The 12,067-nt window shown below is 37.5% G+C and overlaps 2 long non-coding RNA genes across 2 annotated transcripts in view; both read right to left on the bottom strand.

Annotated features, from left to right (window-relative positions):
• Nucleotides 1-424: 424 nt before the first annotated feature.
• LOC133232665 (uncharacterized) lies at nt 425-4,968 on the bottom strand. Its single transcript, XR_009731430.1, has 2 exons — nt 4,882-4,968; nt 425-775 (listed from the first exon to the last, which is right to left on the bottom strand). It is a non-coding gene; the product is annotated as an uncharacterized LOC133232665 (long non-coding RNA).
• A 4,066-nt stretch (nt 4,969-9,034) lies between these two features.
• The window catches only part of LOC133232625 (uncharacterized), a 36,548-nt gene continuing 33,515 nt past the window's right edge, over nt 9,035-12,067 (bottom strand). The window contains exon 3 of the long non-coding RNA XR_009731414.1: nt 9,035-9,093. This is a non-coding gene — a long non-coding RNA (uncharacterized LOC133232625). The remainder of the gene's footprint in view (nt 9,094-12,067) is intronic.

The following is a 12,067-nucleotide window of genomic DNA, read 5'->3' as shown; positions in this document are numbered from 1 at the left end:
AGTCAAGGCTATGGTTTTTCCAGTGGTCATGTATGGATGTGAGAGTTGGACTGTGAAGAAAGCTGAGTGCCAAAGAACTGATGCTTTTGAACTGTGGTGTTGGAGAAGACTGCAAGGAGATCCAACCAGTCCCTTCTAAAGGAGATCAGCCCTGGGATTTCTTTGGAAGGAATGATGCTAAAGCTGTAACTCCAGTACTTTGGCCACATCATGTGAAGAGTTGACTCATTGGAGGGACTCTGATGGTGGAAGGGATTGGGGGCAGGAGGAGAAGGGGACGACAGAGGATGAGATGGCTGGATGGCATCACTGACTCGATGGACTTGAGTTTGTGTGAACTCCGGGAGTTGGTGATGGACAGGGAGGCCTGGCGTGCTGCGATTCATGGGGTCGCAAAGAGTCGGACACGACTGAGTGACTGAACTGAACTGAACTGAAACATTTATATACTTATAATGGTAAGGCAGATTTGTCCTCCATGGCTTCCATGTAGGAACACATTAAATAAACATTTGTAGCAGGCTTCATCTTCAAATGTCACCTCTTGGATAGTCATGAATGAGGAATTGGGTTCAATGGCCTTGCAGTGCAGCCGATCTGTGTATGGTGGAAGAATCTTTTCTCCGTATTTACAGTATATGTGCCAATATTTTGTGGCAAAGAATCTTGGATCTTCTGCCAGGTAATTTGGACAACATCTGCTGGAGTTGTTAAATTGCAGAAAATCATCACATTTTCTCCCAATAAGGCTGTCTCATTATTTTTGTGCTTTATCCTATATGGATAATATGAAAATAAAACCCAGTATGAATCAAGAGAAATGTACTTTCATATTACCCTATACGTGCCTGCTCAGTCGCTTCAGTCCTGTCCTACTCTTTGCAAAGCTATGGACTGGAGCTTGCCAGATTCCTCCATCCATGGGATTTTCCAGGCAAGAATACTGGAGTTGATTGCTATAACCTCCTCCAGGGGATCTTCCCAACCCTGAGGTCGAACCCACATCTCCTGCATTGCAGGCAGATTCTTTACCACTGAGCCACTGGGGAAGCCCTCATACTACCCTAGACTTACCCTTATCATAGCACTTATCTCTCTGTTTTATAATTATCTTTTTATTTCTCTCTCTTCCCCCATTAGAAAATGAACCCTCCTATCTTATTCACCATTGATAAATAGTTTCTGCTATATAATACCTAATCAACAAATATTTATCAAATTCAAAAGTTACAATATAAATTAACCTACTAAAATGAGTAATGGTAATTTCAATAAATTTCTGGAGGCTAGGTGTGACCTAGATAGGTGACAAACTACTCAGGGCCTCAGTCTTAGGGAAGATCACGATATTCCATAGGTTTCACCAGCAGAAATTCCACCAGGTTCTCATGATGAAGAGCCAAAAAAATCACCTCCTAATCTTTTGCAAGAAAAGAGGAAAGTCTCCATTTTAAGATAAGGCCACTGCATTTTCCATAAAAAGACCTTCTGTCCAGGGGAAAAGACTTTACCAGAGGCCTAGCTCATGTGGTGGAAGGACAATGACTTAATTCCAGTTTCCTTTAGCTTCATGCAAAAACAATTCAAAAAAGAAAAAAGTCTTTATAACAAATGAGGTGGTTGTGATACTTGGGTGTCTAATTACTTTCCTAGGGATGCCATAAGAAACTATTACACACTTGATTGATTAAAACAATAGAATATTTTTACATCTAGAAGTTGTTGTTATTGTTATTTTTCAGTTGCTAAGTCATGTCCAACTCTCTGTGACCCCATGGACTGTGGGACAACAGGCTTCTGTGTTCTCCATTGTTTCCCATAGTTTGCTCAAATTCCTGTCCATTGAGTCAGTGACACTATCTAACCATCTCATTCTCTGTTTGCCCCTTCTTCTGCCTCCAATCTTTCCCAGCATCAGGATCTTTTTCAATAGTCGGCTCTTTGGGTCAGGTGACCAAAGTATTGGAGCTTCAGCTTCAATATCAGTCCTTCCAAAGAACATTCGAAGTTGATTTCCTTTAGAATTGACTGATTTGATCTCTTCACAGTTCAAGCAACTCTCAAGAGTCTTCTCCAACACCACAGCTCAAAAGCATCAATTCTTAAGTGCTCAACCTTCTTTATGGGCCAACTCTCACAGCCATACATGACTACTGGATAAACCATAGCTTTGACTGTACAGACCCTTGTTAGCAAAGTGTTGTCTCTCCTTTTAATATGCTGTCTAGGTTTGTTGTAGCTTTCCCTCTGAGGAGCAAGTGTCTTTTAACTTCATGGCTGAAGTCACCATCTACAGTGATTTTGGAGCCCAAGAAAAGAAAATCTATCACTGCTTCCACTTTCTCCCCTACTCATTTGAAACGACCCTGATGTTGGGAAAGATTGAAGGCCGGAGGAGAAGGGGACAACAGAGGATGAGATGGTTGGATGGCATCACTGACTCAATGGACATGAGTTTGAGTAAACTCTGGGAGTTGGTGCTAGACAGGGAGACCTGGCGTGCTACAGTCCATGGGGTCGCAAAGAGTCGGACACTATTGAGTGACTGAACTGAACTGAATCTGCTGTGAAGTGATGGAACCAGATGCCGTGATTTTAGTTTGTTGAACATTGAGTCTTAAGCCAGCTTTTTCACTCTCCTCTTTTACCCTCATTAAAAGGCTCTTTAGTTCCTCTTCACTTGCTACCATTAGAGTGGTATCATCTGCATATCTTAGGTTGTTGATATTTCTCCCAGCAGTCTTGATTCTAGCTTGTGATTCATCCAAGCTAGCATTTCACAGGATGTACTCTGCATATAAGTTAAATAAGCAGGGTGTACAGTATACACCCTTGTCATACTCTTTTCCCAATTTTGAATCAGTCTGTTTTTTCATGTCTCACTCTGTTATTTCTTGACCTGTATACAAGTTTCTCCTAAGTCAAGGTGACAGCAGTGTTGGTTCCTTCTCTCCAAGCTTCTAATGGTTTCCAGTAAATCTTGGCATTCCTTGATTTGTAGATGCATCACTGTAACATCTGCCTCCATCTTCATATGCTGTTCTACTCTGTCTCTGTTTGTCCTATTCTATTCTTTAAGGACATCAGTTTCTGGTGTCCTTAACCCTAACCCAGGATGATTTCATCCTGAGATTCTTATTGCAAAGACCCTATTTCTAAGTAAGATCATGTCTAAGGTTCCAGGTAGATATAAATTTGGGAGTAAGGGGGTTGTTATTAACCTTTCAAAACATCAATATGCTAAAAAAATTAACAGACATCTAACTTTCACAAAATTGACTCAAATAGATTTACAGATCAGTAAAAAAATGCAGAGCTGTAAAACATCTAGAAAAAATAAGAGGAAATCTAGGTAATCTTGGGATTGGTGATGAGCCATTAGATACAATACAAAAAGTATGATCCATGAATGAAAAAAAAAATGGAAGAGTTGGACATCATTAAAATTAAAAACTTTTGTTTTGTGAAAGACAATTTTTAAAGACTATAAGGACAAGCCACAGATTGGAAGAACATATTTGTAAAATATGTATGTAAGGTAGGACTTTTTTCTTAGTTCTTTCAGGCTGCTTTAACAAAATACCACATACTGGGTGGCTTATAAACAACTGAAATATATTTCTCACAGTTCTGAAAGTGGAAGTGCAAGATTAGGGTGCCAGCATGATTGGGTGAGGGCCTTTTGTGGTTTGTTGACTTCTCATTGTATTTTCTTATGGTGATGGGGCCAAATTCTTTGTGGATCTTTCTTTAGTGTGCTAATCCCATGCATCAGAGCTCTACCCTCATGACCTGACCACCTCCCAAAGTCCCCGTCTGCTCATACCATAACTTTTGGGAGTTAGGATTTTAATATATGAATTTGGAGGGGGTCATGAACATTTAGACCAAAGAAGACTTGTATCCAAAACATTTTTTTTTTAATGAGAAAACAGACAACTTAATTAAAAATTAGGCTAAAGTCTAAACAGACACCTCATTGAAGAAGATATATTGATACAAATGGTAAATGAGCACAGGAAAAAATGCACAAAATCTCTTGTAATCTGGAAACTGAAAATTAAAACAATAGTGAAATTCTACTACAGAATTATTGGAGTGGTTTAAAAAAATTACAGTACTAAATGCTGGTGAGAATGTGGCCAAAAACAGGAGCCCTCATTCATTGCTAATGATAATGTAAAATGGTGTAGTTACTTTGCATGACAGTTTCTTACAAAACTAAAGATATGCTTACTATATAATCCAACACTTGTGTTTCTAGGTATTCACCCAACTTCTTCTAAAACACATATCCACACAGAAATATGCATGAAAATGTTTATAACCTCCTTACTTGTAATCACAAAAAATTGAAAACAACCAAGACGCCTTTGGTAGGTAAATGTTTAAAAAAATGACATTTATACTACAATATTTTTCAGCCATAAAAAGAACTGAGCTACTAAACCACAAAAGGACATGGATAAACTTTTCAAAAACCTAGACAGTGTTTTAAAAAGCAGAGACATCACTTTGTTCACAAAGGTCCACATAGTCAAAGCTATGGTTTTTCCAGTAGTCATGTAGAGATGTGAGAGTTGGACCATAAAGCAGGCTGAGCATCAAAGAACTGATGCTTTCAAGCTGCGGTGCTGAAGGACCCTTGAGGGTCCTTTGGATAGGAAGGAGGTCAAACCAGTCAATCCTAAAGGAAATCAACCCTAAATATTCATTGGAAGGACTGATGCTAAAGCTGAAGCTCCAATACTTTGGCCACCTGATGTGAAGAGCAGACTCATTGGAAAAGACCCTGATGCTGGGAAAGATTGAGGGCAGGAGGAGAAGAGGGTGACAGATACTATGTATATTTAACATGATATAATTAAAATGACGTTTTACCTTTGTGATCTTCCTCCCCAGAATTCATAACCCATCTAATAATGAGAAAAACATCAGACAAATTTTGATTGAGGGTAATTCTATGAAGTACTCGACCAACACACCTCAAGATAATCAAGACCATCAGAAACAAGTAAATTCTGAGAAGCTGCCAGGTGATAGAAGCCTAAGAAGAAACAAAAAAAAATGTAATGTATGTTGGATGGGATACTTAAGCAGAAAAAGACTTTAAATAAAAACTAAGGAAATCTGAATAAACTGTAGATTTCAGTTATGAACCATGTATCAAATTTGATTTAATAATTATTACAAATGTACCATACTAATGCAAGATGTTAATAGAGCAAACCTGGTAAGGGGTGTACATATACACACACACACACACACACACACACATATATATATCTTCAATAATTAAATGTAAAATATAAACTTGAAAGTACTGTTTGCAATACCCTCCATAAATTAAAAAAAAAATCCATAGGAATAGACAGATACATAAAGATACATAAAACTTCTTCACTGAAATCTACAAAACATATTTGAAAAATTAAAGTGGAAAGATATATTAGATTATAAATAGGAAAAAGCATAAAGATGCCAATACTTTCCAAGCTACTTTTTAGACTTTATACAAATCTGATATAACTTAAAGCAGTTTAAAAAAATTTTTAATTCTGGAAAATGACAAGTTGACTCTAAAAATGTCAAAGTAATAAACTGAAGACTTGCTATCCAGATATAAACTAAGTAATACAATGTGATACTGATTTAAGGATAAGCAAATAGATAAATATGATGAAATAAGTAAGAAATAGACCCAGACATATATAGTCATCTAATTGTTGTTGTTTAGTCGCTAAATCATGTCTGGCTCTTTGCAAGCCCATGTTCTATAGCCCACCAGGCTCCTTTGTCCATGTTATTTCCCAGGCAAGAATCCTGGAATGGGTTGCCATTTCCGTCTCCAGGGAATCTTTCCAACTCAGAGATTACACACGCATCTCCTGTATTGTCAGGTGGATTCTTTACCATTGAACCACCAGGGAAACCCATAGTATCTGATATTTATGACAAATGAAACAGAGAGTACATAGAATTGGGGAAAAGATGATCTTTCCAATAAATGATGTGTAAATTGGACAACTCTTTGGAAAACTTATATGTGAACCTCCATTGTAGACCAGAGGCAAAAAATCTATTTCAAATGCATTAAATATACGTGAAAGATAAAACAGAGCTTTAAAAATAAAGTGTTGTGAAGCATTTATTTGGCTGGAGTAGCCAGTGATTTCTTAGACAGGACACACATCATTATCTGATGTCTTATTCCATTCATAAGAATATAAAATGATAAAGAAATGAAAATTGACCCGTTTAAAAAATACATTTTCAGAAGTAAAAAGGCAACCCACAGAGTGAAAGAAGATATTTACTATATATAAAACAAAAAACTTGTATTCTAATGTATGTATACTTCTACAAATCAGTAAGACAAAGTCAAGCAACTCAATAGACAGTTGAAGGACTTCTGTGGCAATCCAGTAGTTAAGACTCTGCATTCCCACTGTAGGAGGCATGTGCTTGATTCCTGGTTGGGGAACTAAGATTCCATGTGGAGATGGCCAAAAAAATAATAATTATTATGCAAAATATTTGAGTATGCTCATCACAAGAGAGAATGTCTAAATGGCTGGTAAATATTTAAGATGTCTGGCTTCTTTACTCATCAAAAAAATGCAAACCAAACCCTGAACAACACCTGCACCAGAATAACTAACATGGAAGGTGGACAATATCATGTTTGGTAAGAGAGAGTTAATGACAGATAAAATGAATCCACAGTGTAAGCAGTTAAGACGGTGGCACTCTTAGGAGAGGACAGTGAAAGGGAGTGGGCAGGAGTAAGGCTTTGGGATGCTGTTAATGTTCTGTTCTTGATCTGTGCTGGATATATTGGTGTGATCACTATGCAAATGAATCAAACTATATCCTTACATTTATACACTTCCATGTATTTCTGTTTTACTGAAATGTGAAAGTTGAAAAAAAAAATCTTCATGTACTTTATTTACCTCAGGATATGTTCTCTGTTTTCATCTACTTCTCTTGATTTTTCATGTTCAAATTATGAACACATAATTTCAAAACTGTATTAGCCTGGAACTATGTACACAACATTGTAGAATATTTAAATACAGATAACACATTTGTTGCATACACAGTATTTCATCAGTCAACAAGAGACTGTGATGATGTCCTACCTGGGTTACTTTCAGGAAGTGTAGTCTTTTAGCATTTACCTTCCTGCTTAGGATTTTCATCTGAAAAAATGGGCTTAATGGTACCTGACTCACAGGGCATTGTGAATATCAAAAGAGAACATATAGATACAACGCCAGTTATAAATAACCATAGATATTTTAGTTATTATGGGTGATGTAGTCCCTGCCCTCAAGGAAAGACCCCTGCCCTCAAGGAAAGACAGAAAATACCAAGAGAAGTCAAAAGAGAAACATGCAAGAGTAACAAGCTAACTATCATTCATTCCGTAACACTCTATAATTGTGCTTAACACTCCCCTTCATTATTATTTTTTTACATACTGGTCACTAGATTCTGAATTATCTGGTGACAATCTTCTCCATTTTGCATTTTAGAAGCAGCAGTAAGTTAAGAAGAAGAAACCTTAACATAATGATTTCTTTACCTATCACACTTTTTGTCCTCAGCATGTCACCCCACATTCAACTTTTGATTAAACCATCTAGCTAAATTCAAATGATACTTCCCCCATGAAAAAATCCTTAACAAGAAGTTATCATGATATTTTTAAATTCTGCTGTTCCTTATAGAACATTAGTTATTGCCTTTACCATTAATCAAACTGACTTAAGATGGATTTGAGTTAAATATCTTTAATAAAATTATTTTTAAATGACCAGAAAACAACAGGTCTTGAGTACTTATTACATCATTCATGTGTTTCAGGTATATCTCAGTTTGTAATGATAAGCAAACCCACCAAAAATCCCAACAGATTTGACTACACAAAAAAATGAAGAACTTCTTAATGATCAAGAAGAGCCTAAGAACAAATCAAACTTAAAAGGCAAGTGAGTTGCAAGTAATAATACAAACCCAACTAACTAATGTGCAAATAATTCATTTGCTTCCAATAGGTTTCTGGCTGCCCAGTTTGAGTTACTTGGGCTCACTTCAGAAGCAGTGCTTATTACATTTCTTTCATTTTCTGTTTACTAAGTCACCATTTCAAATACATTAAACTTAAACTGCTAGTTACCAACAATTTGGATAGCTACATGGTTAACATGCAGACCCAAAAATAATGTCCTCTTCATCTAACCTTATATAGGTAAAGAGACTACAGGCTGGCATTTATTTGTCATTGATTTTGAGCCAAGTGCATTTGAGAGAAAAAGTGAAAAGTGACCTGATCCTTGTACCCAGAGGGGAAGCATGAGGAGCTGGATAACAGGAATGGAGTGGAAAGCCCATGAAATTTGATGATAAAACCTTCACCAGCATTTGGAGTATTTCATTCTCTGAATTCTGAAACTAAAAGGAGCATTTCCTGCCAAAAATGTTACTCAATAACCACTTGCAATGAAAATTCGTTAAAATGTAATCTTGATTTTTGAACTTCCTTGTGTGACAATTCTATTCAACCTCCGGTCAGTGCATAAAATTTTACTTAACCGTATCTGCCTGCTGTCCTGTTGCAGGATTTATATACAGGGTCTTAAAAGTTACCTGCTGACTTGCAAGAAAATTTAGTTAGCTCTTCTTTTGGGGGTGTTACTAACATTTCCCAGTCTTTATGTCCTGTTACTTAAGTATGCCATGCATATGTTTATCTACAATGAGATCAAGTGAAAAGACTGCTTTCCACAGAAGTATGGTAAATTTCTAAAAATCTTTCCTCTCAGCATCTAAATCCCTAATATCCACCTCCTCAAACAGCTGGAGTGGGAAAATTAAAAAATAACTTTCCTGTAAAATCATCAAGCAGTTTCAAAGTTAATACTATTTATGTATTAAAGTGAAAAAAAAAAAAAACAGACACAAATCACTTTGATCTTCCTATAAACTCATTTCTCTATGTACAATTTTAAATAGAGGGAAAGCACTTCTCACCTGGTGCTTATGGTTTCCATTTTTCTCCTTTAATGTCTTCTTCTTGTTGGAATCCTGGAAAAGCAATTCTCTATCAGTTCACAGCATAGTTTAAGATGAATAGTTCGTTTGAAAGTGAGTTCCTTCTTCACGTCTGTTATTGCTGGTCTATTTAGTGTCTTTTGGACTCTTATGTTCTGTCTTACAAGTTACGGTTGGTGATCTTTACCCAGAGCCTCCTAGAATTACACTTAATTAGCCAAATGGACCAGGGTTAGGGAACTGAAACCAGGGCTACCTAATCCTTGTACCCAGACGGGAAGCATGAGGAGCTGGATAATGGGGTGGAGTGGAATGGGCTAGGACTTGGGGCAAGTACTGTTCTCAGAAAAAGTACAGTTGGGCTTAGCTTCTCTGGAGTGGGATCATTAACCAGCCTCCAGTTACTACATACGTAGCCATTCCTCCCCACTCCCATCCACGCGCACATAATAATGTATTCACACACAAAACATATTTTGAGCACTAAGCCTTCTCTTTTCTCTTTTTGTCTCTCATGAAAGAAAGTGAAAGTGAAGTCACTCAGTCATGTCCGACTCATTGCGACCCAATGGATTGTAACCTACCAGGCTCCTCTGTCCAAGAATACTGGAGTGGGTTGCCATTTCCTTCTCCAGGAGATCTTCCCGATCCAGGGATCGAACCCGGGTCTCCGGCATTGTAGGCAGATTCTATACCGTCTGAGCCACCAGGGGAGTCTCTTCTCTTTTTGTCTCTCATGAATCTCTATAAAAATCACCTTCTCCTCTCATAACTTCTCCCTCAGCTCCTGAGTCAGGAAAATAAAAAGCTTTATTGGCATGGGTTGTCACCACTCCCTATCCACCCCCCGCCCCCACCACCTCATGTGACAATATTCATCTCTTTCCTATGGCTCTAGGTATCAAAAGTCTTCCCTGATTTCTCTTAGGACAGAACTTCCTTCTATTTATATTCCAGCTTCTAAGCCCACACTCAAGAGTCTGCTACCCACGTGAGTGATATTGCCTTGGTTAATGAGGCAGAGAAAACTCAGTTTTCAAAAGGAAATGGAAACAGATACTATGAATATATTATGCCTGGTTTTGGGAACTGTTTCTGAGATGGAGAAAGAATTCATTGTGAATAAAAGGTATTAGGATTAGATGCCCAGCAGTCTCTGAGTCAGTGAGAAGTACTGCTGCTATGTTGAGGAACAGGAAGCTTTCTTATGGTGAAAACCCTGCCCCTAATTCTTTTCTTGTGAGTAATAAAGATGTGAACACAAGCATTACAATTTTAAAGAATAACTGGGAAATCCCAGAAAAATATTCTAAAAGAAACCATGTCTAAAAAATTAAAGAAAAGTATATTAAGGGTGATGTATCACTAAATATCAATAAACAGGTAAAAAATTATAAAAAGGAATGTATAGAAATTCTGGATTAGAAAAGTATAACCAAAATGAAAAATTTACTAGCTCAACAACTGGTTCAAGGAGACAGAAATTAGAATCCATAAACTTAAACATAGATCAATTGAGATTACCCTCTGAGCCACCAGGGAAGCTTTATCTAGTCTAAGAAGCAGGGAAAAAAAGACTGAAAAAAATTAAACAGAACCTCAGAGATCTGTGATGAGACAGATAAGATAAGACAGCTTGGACAACTCAGGACACTCACCAGTGGGCCAACATCTGCTTTGAGGCAGCCTGAATCCAACAACCAGCCACATCAAGAACCAATCCTACCCACCAACAAGCCAATACTAGATCTGAGATTGTTGGCACCATATTCATGCACTCCAGAACCCATCTATTACCACCAGTAGATCAGAACTACACTGGGACTGCCTGAGGTAATGTGGCCAGCAGCCTTGTGACTCAACCCTGCCCTCTAATGGCTGGGAGCCTCCTCTGAAGGCAAGGCATGACAACCAACCAAATCCAGGGCCAGAAGGACCCACATAACCCAAATAAGGAGCACCTCTAAAATATATAGCTCTGGTGACCAGAGGGGAATGTGCTGCTGAGTTGCATAGGACATTTCCTACAAAAAGCCATTTCTCTAAGGTCAGGAAACACAACCAACCTGTTAAATATAGTCTATCTGACTCTTTGCAACCCCATGGATTATAGACTCCATGGAATTCTCCAGGCCAGAATACTGGAGTGGGTATTCCCTTCTCCAGGGGATATTCCCAACCCAGGGATCAAACACAGGTATCCCACATTGCAGGTGGATTTTTTAGCAGCTGAACCACCAGGGAAGCCCAGATAGACAGCAAAAGCAAGTTAGGTAAAATGAGGCAACAGAAGAAATAATCCCAAAGAAGGAAAAAGATAAAATCCCAGAAGAGGAAATAAGTGAAGTGGAGATAGACAATTAACTTGATAAATAGTCCAAGATAATGATAATAGAACTTGGGACAAAAATGGATGAACATGGTGAAAAGTTAACAAAGAGTCAGAAGATATAAAGAAGAACCAAACAGAGCTGAAGAATATAATAATTGAAATAAAAAATAAAGAAGTAGGAGTCAACATTAGATTAGATGGTGCAGCAGAATGGATCATTGAATTAGAGGACAGAATAGTTGAAGTCACTGAAACTGAGCAGGAAAAAATAATAAAAAGAAATGAAGACAATTTAAAGGAACTTTGAGACAACATCAAGCATACCAATATTTGCATTATAGAGGCCTCATAGGAAAAGAGAGAGAAAGAGACAGAGAACATATTTGAAGACATAACAACTGAACACATCCTTAACCTGGGAAATTAAACAGACATACAGGTCCAGGAAATACAGAGAGTCTTGAATAGAATCAACCCAAAAAGGAACTCACAAAAACACCTTTTAATTAAAATGCCAAAGTAAAGATAAGAGAGAATATTAAAATCTGCAAGGGAAAAACAAAAATTTACACACAAGGAAATTCTCATAAGACTATCAGCTGACTTCTCAGCAGAAAATCTGCAGGCCAGAAAGGGGTGGCATGATATATTTAAAGCGATGAAGAGAAAAACTTA

Source organism: Bos javanicus, chromosome 1 (assembly GCF_032452875.1).
Source record: "Bos javanicus breed banteng chromosome 1, ARS-OSU_banteng_1.0, whole genome shotgun sequence".
Lineage (NCBI taxonomy): Eukaryota > Metazoa > Chordata > Mammalia > Artiodactyla > Bovidae > Bos > Bos javanicus.
This window is presented reverse-complemented; position numbering and strand designations above follow the sequence as displayed.